Raw genomic sequence first — 6,000 nt, 5'->3', positions numbered from 1 at the left:
GTCAAATTAGTAACAAGGACTGTGAAAGATTTTAATAACAACAAGTATTTAACAAACGGAAGTTCAATAAAGATCTAAAAACGAGACTAGACTATGTGGAGTTTTTCCCTCTACCCATATAATGGTACCGGATAATTATTGGAAAACTCTGATGCAAGGACATCACAAGGAAGCAGTCTATGGGAGATCTGTGTGAGGCTGGCTATTTTCGGATGTTTGGGGAGTTTAAACCCGAGAGGGGAGTGTGACGCAAGTGTGGAGGGATCTGGTGACTGGTGCACAATTTACAGACAACATTGAGATCACCAATTGTGTTCACTATGGACTCTATCACCATCTGATATTGCGGTCCGACGTTTGTTATTATCACTTCTGTCAAATGGACATTTGTTAGTCTGGCTATTTTAGTATTGTCAGGAGTGCAGCTTATGATTCCTTTTTTCTGATGCTATTTTAGTATTGGGTATATTTAGCATATGGAAAGGTAAATAACTTTAGCAGAAAAATATTTGGTCTCAGGGCCCCCGATTAGGTAGTACAGCCAGCCCTCCTGTACTGGGCCCATGCGCCATCAGCTGAAAAGGGGGACCCAGGCAGCTGCCGAGCAGGAAAAGCGACTGTACTGCCTATGAATTTCATGCTACATAGACAAGGCAGAGGCTTGGGCACTGTAATCTGTAACACAGGAAGCATGCAAACAAAAATTGTTGCAGTGCTCCTGCCACTCTACATGTCGAATCCAGGCAAAGATGTGGTGGGGGAAGGCCAGGGCTGGTGCAAGGATTTTTGACACCCTAGGCAAAACCTAATTTTGCCTCCCTCCCTTGGCCCCACCCCCTAACACCCAATCTTTTTAATGATGCACCCATCAATGAATGTTTGCTTGCTTCCATTCATTTGGGAGTCGGGACACAAACAGTCATCCACCACCGCTGCGCCTCTGACACACTGAACGGAGTGGCCGCTGCCTGCTGATGCTGGGACATTGTTACTTGCTGCGGAGTAGGAACATCAGTGGGCAGCTGCCTAGTTTGCCTAGCAGCAGCGCTGGCCCTAGGGGGGCAGTCAGTCCAGTGACAGTCTACTAGTTTCAAACTAGTGACAGTCCTGTCTTTTAGTGAATGTGCTCTGTTACAGTGTTGGGTGAAATCAGACACGTCGGGGCTGAAAGCAACTGAGTCTCTGAAGCAATCATAGGACAGTGTCAAACTTTCCAATCAGCTGTAGTGCCTGACATCTGATTACACAAAACAAGAGGGAGGCTGCTTCCAGTTCATTTAGCTGTTATTTGCACATTTTCTGCCTATCACAGAGGTCTGCCCAATTCATGTACCTGGCTGAAGTGCACCGATATGGTGGCTGGCTTTAGTAAAAGTAGGCTGGAAGAACAGACGATCCTTCTTCATTTTTCTATTTATTTATTTTTAAATTAGGTTCCTATGCCGACCATAGTCTGTACAGAGATGGAGCTGGGAGGGAGGCCTGTGCTGAGAGGAGTTTACTATTGTGTGGGGAAAGCTGTACGGGGCGTGGATTTGGGAGGAAAACTTTATGGGGGGCGGAATATGATCTTGGCGGGGAGGTAGATATGTACTGAAAGGAGAGTGGTTGGTTGTCATGACTGTTCCCATACAAAAGGGATTTTTGGAGCCGATTCATTTGAATGGGCTGGAAATCACACCAGAACAGAAACAGTGCTTGCAAAGGCACTGCAGTACCATGCAATTTGCTTTTGGGTGCCATTAACAATACAATGTTACCCACAACAGATCACAAGAGTTGTGCTTTCCAGCACAATGTGATTAGCACAGAAGAATACATACAAAATACAATAAAAAAAAATAATCTAAAAACATGAATTGAAGGGCTCATTCACATGTGCTTTGCCATCTAATCAGCTGTCAGCATTTTGATTTCCAGAGAGGTTTTGACAAGGGCATCATTTTTTTTCTGCCATGGCTGCAAAGCACAGCATCGCAGCCATGGCATATGTACACCCCTAACCGCCACCTCCCTTACTAAAGTTGCAGCTGGTGGGCAGTAAAAAGCACAACTCAACCATGGGTTTTTATTGCCCCCAAATGTATGAAGAAGCCCTAAGGACTCATTCATCCATATACACTGGCCCTGTGAATGAGGGAATTATTTACGCAGTTGAAGCTGCCTGTCACTATAAGGATGCAGTGGTTGAACATAGCCACAGGACCAAATTTGACAGGTTTGTCTTTGTTTGGGGCCATACACCCGCACCCAAACACCCATCATCCATAGTGTAACATAGTCTAACATTTGCTGCTTGCACATAGCTCCTGGTGGCTCCAGATAAAATAATAGGATTTTTTATAACAGCTTACCTGTAAAATCTTTTTCTTTGAAGTACATCATGGGACACAGAGCCACAGTAGTTACTATGTGGGTTATAGGCCACTTTCAGGTGATGGACACTGGCACACCCTAAATTAAAAAATGCACTCCCTAGCTAACCCCTCCCACTGGTGGGAGTACCTCAGTTTTGTAGCATAGTGATACACGTGTATACCAAAGAAGGGAGGGACCTCTGTGTCCCATGATGTACTTCAAAGAAAAGTATTTTACAGGTAAGCTGTTATAAAAATCCTATTTTCTTATCATACATCACGGGACACAGAGCCATAGTAGTTACTATGTGGGATGTCCCATAGCAATGCCAACTGAAGGGAGGGAGGCACAACAAAAGTAGGGCACCAAAAGACTAGAGGACTCAGTGCAGGCTGCAGTACGTAGCACCCAAAGGCAATATCCTCATGATCCATTATCTACTTCACATATTCTGGTAAAAGTATGTACTGAAAACCAAGTTGCGGCCTTGCAGATCTGAGCCATGGAGGGTTGGAGATGCACTGCCCAAGAAGCACTACCAGCCCTGGAGAAGTGTGCTTTAATATGAAAAGGAGGAATTTACCTCTTTAAACCATAAGCTTGAACAATCACTTGACAAATCCATTTTGAAATGGTAGATTTCGATACCACCTGTCCACTTTTTAGGACCATCTGGCAACACAAATAAAACTTTTTTTTGAATATGAGCGGTCACTATGAATAGACCTTGACTGCGTAGTGATCACCTTCCACAAGGTGCAGTAGCTAGACCGAAAGATTTTCTACCGCTAAGCGTAAAAATTTCTGGTGATCGGGTAAAATCGGCACATGGAGATAAGCATCCTTGATGTCGATTGATGCCAGAAGTTCTCTCCCTTGTAGGATGGAGACTACTGATCGGATTGACTCTGCGAAAAGAACGGATATTCAAAAACTGGTTTAGATCTTTGAGATCTAAAATGGGTCTGACATCCCCATCTGGTTTTGGAACTGTGAACAGGTTTGCATAAAACCCCAAACCTTGCTCTTACAATGGGACCACCGATATCACCCTGAGACAAGAGATGATCCAAAGCTAGAAAGACTTTTTCACTAGATCTCTGGGAACCTTTGATCTGAGAAAACAAGGAGACGAGAACTCTCGGAAATCTAGTTTGAAACCTAGAGAAATTGAGGAAGCACCCCATCTGTCTGGCAGGAACAATGTCAAGACCTTTGAAAACTGTAGAAGCCTCCCCCCCACTCGAGCAAGGGCGCATCATCATAAAGGAGGCTTTAGGATTCTGTTTTGTGGGTTTCTTCCCTCAGGTCTTTTTTTGGCCCTGGGACTGACCCTGAGGTTGACCTTTTGAAACCTGAGACTGTGGAGGATGTCGAGACTGCCTGGAGGCAGATGCCCCTGGTACTGGAGAAGAAGCACATTTAATACTTAAACCGGAAAAAAAAAAGGGAACCTTTCCCATTAGGAATTCTTTGGATATACTTATCCAGATAGTCTCCAAATAACAGTTCACCTTAAAAAGGGAAACTGGCCAAGAGCTTTTTGCATGACGCTTCGGCTGACCAATTTTTCAACCATAGGATTCTATGCACATGTACCAGCCCTAGCATGAGCCATGAGGCCTGGAGAATAAAGGCTTTCATAGCGTCAACTGTAAAACGCTTCTGATATGCCGGCCAAACCCTGGGCCTTCTGATCAGAAATAACTTTGAGCACCTCTATAAACTGGTCCTTTAAGGACTGAGATACTCTGAACGCTGCCAGCACAGGTTGAATGGCTGAACCTGCGAGCAATTTTTTATTTTTTTAAAGGAACACCAACAGCTTATCTGTTGGACCCTTTAGTATGAGCATTGTCTAATGGACAAGTCAGGTTTTTGTTTACAGAGGATATAGCAGCGTTATTTGCTGGAACTCCCCATAAAACCCTTCCTCCATAGAATAAAGTATTGAGAACTTTTTCAGAGGAAAAACCTGTTTATCTGGGTGCTCTCACTCAGAAAACATAAGCTTTCTTAGCCATGAATAGATAGGAAAAACATGAACAGATTGGGGGGGGGGGGGGCTTTACTGAACCCAAAGCAGAAGTGGGCTCATCGATTGACTGCGTTACTGGCAGCAAAAACGTGGAGCGGACCAATTTAGTGAGCGATTGTAAACAACCTTTCCTGCGAGCCTGATACTCCACATCAGGTTCTTTGGAAGAGGAGACATCAGCTTTTTTCTGGTCCTTGAGAGAAATTAGTCATATCTCACTTTTAGTTTCTCAGTATGAAGTTCCTGAGCAATGGAGGGGGGATCAGTTATGCTTAATCCCACTCTGGGATGTGATTAAAGCATCAAACTTTTGCTTGAAGCTTAAAAAGGTTGAAGAAAAAAAAAAAAACAAGTAATATACACACGGGTTGCAGTGTTAAGAGCAGATGCAACACTTGCCCCTCCTGACGGCTCATTCTGACCAGCCGTATTGCTCTTATGCCCCATACACACTTATCAGTTTTTCTGCTGAGTATTTCCTTCATATTTTCCAAAACCATATGAGGTTAAACCTTAAGAGTTTCATTTTATATGCAATCAAGCAGGCCCTTGCACTACATGGTTTTGGTAAATCTGAAGGAAAAACGCAGCAGAAAAACTGATAGTGTGTATGGGGCCTTAGGGGAAGATGCCATCTTTACTGGGATGGATCTAGGCTTCCGTGTGACTATAGAAGTCTTTCTAGAGCCCTTTTTTTGGGTGTGTTTTTTTTCTCTTTTTTGACCCCCCTTCTGACCATAGCACGAAGCAGAGGTACCAAAAGTAATACATGCACTGCTTGAGTAATAGCCCAGCTCTGTTACTGCTATTAATGCTCAGCTTGATGCAGCAGTAAATGCGTCAAGAAATGCCTGTGCCACCAAACTCAATGCTCGTGTCCCTCCTGCAGCATGTAATAACACAAATGGTGCTTAAAAACAGACCTTCCCACACTGGACGTTTGAGGACGCCAACACCACACTAAGCCCTGCCCCCTGCCGTCCACAGCCCTGAATGAGCGCGGGTTCCTGATCCATGGTATCCACCAGGAGGAAGGAGGAAAGGCGGAGGGGGGTCTGGAAGCCATCGAATGGTGTGCCATTCGCGCCTTTTTAAAAAAATCCTTTGGCGCTCTTTCCCGAGAAGAGGGGGGAAAAAAAAAATGGCACAGGGGTGCATCTTAGAAAAAACTCCACTTACCTTTCCCGCCGCAGGGTTTTCTATGGTAAACCAACAGACCCAATATTCACCCTTCACGGTGGGTTCCATTAGACCTTCAGGTGCAGGGGATCCTTCAGGAAACCCACAATCCTGCACCTGTAATAGCACCTCCACCAGTAAAAAAAAAACTATGGCCTTACTACCAAAAAGTACTGGATCCCAGGGTCCAGCTCTCTAAAAAGAGAAGCGTTACAGGCAAAACCATTGTTTCTTTGGATACGAGGCCCGGGTACCATTCAAAAACGGCCAAAAAGACACTTTGAATAGATCCGGTCTGCATGGCTAGCCCCAGCAAGGATTGCACAGAATATCTTCACTCGTGACCAACACCTTAGACAATGGCGAAAAAACTGGAGGTACTCCCAGGTGGGAGGGGTTATATAGGGAGTGCACTTTTTAATTTA

This window comes from Lithobates pipiens, unplaced genomic scaffold, assembly GCF_037356315.1.
Source record: "Lithobates pipiens isolate NorthernLeopardFrog02 unplaced genomic scaffold, aLitPip1_a1.2 Scaffold_22, whole genome shotgun sequence".
Lineage (NCBI taxonomy): Eukaryota > Metazoa > Chordata > Amphibia > Anura > Ranidae > Lithobates > Lithobates pipiens.
This window is presented reverse-complemented; position numbering follows the sequence as displayed.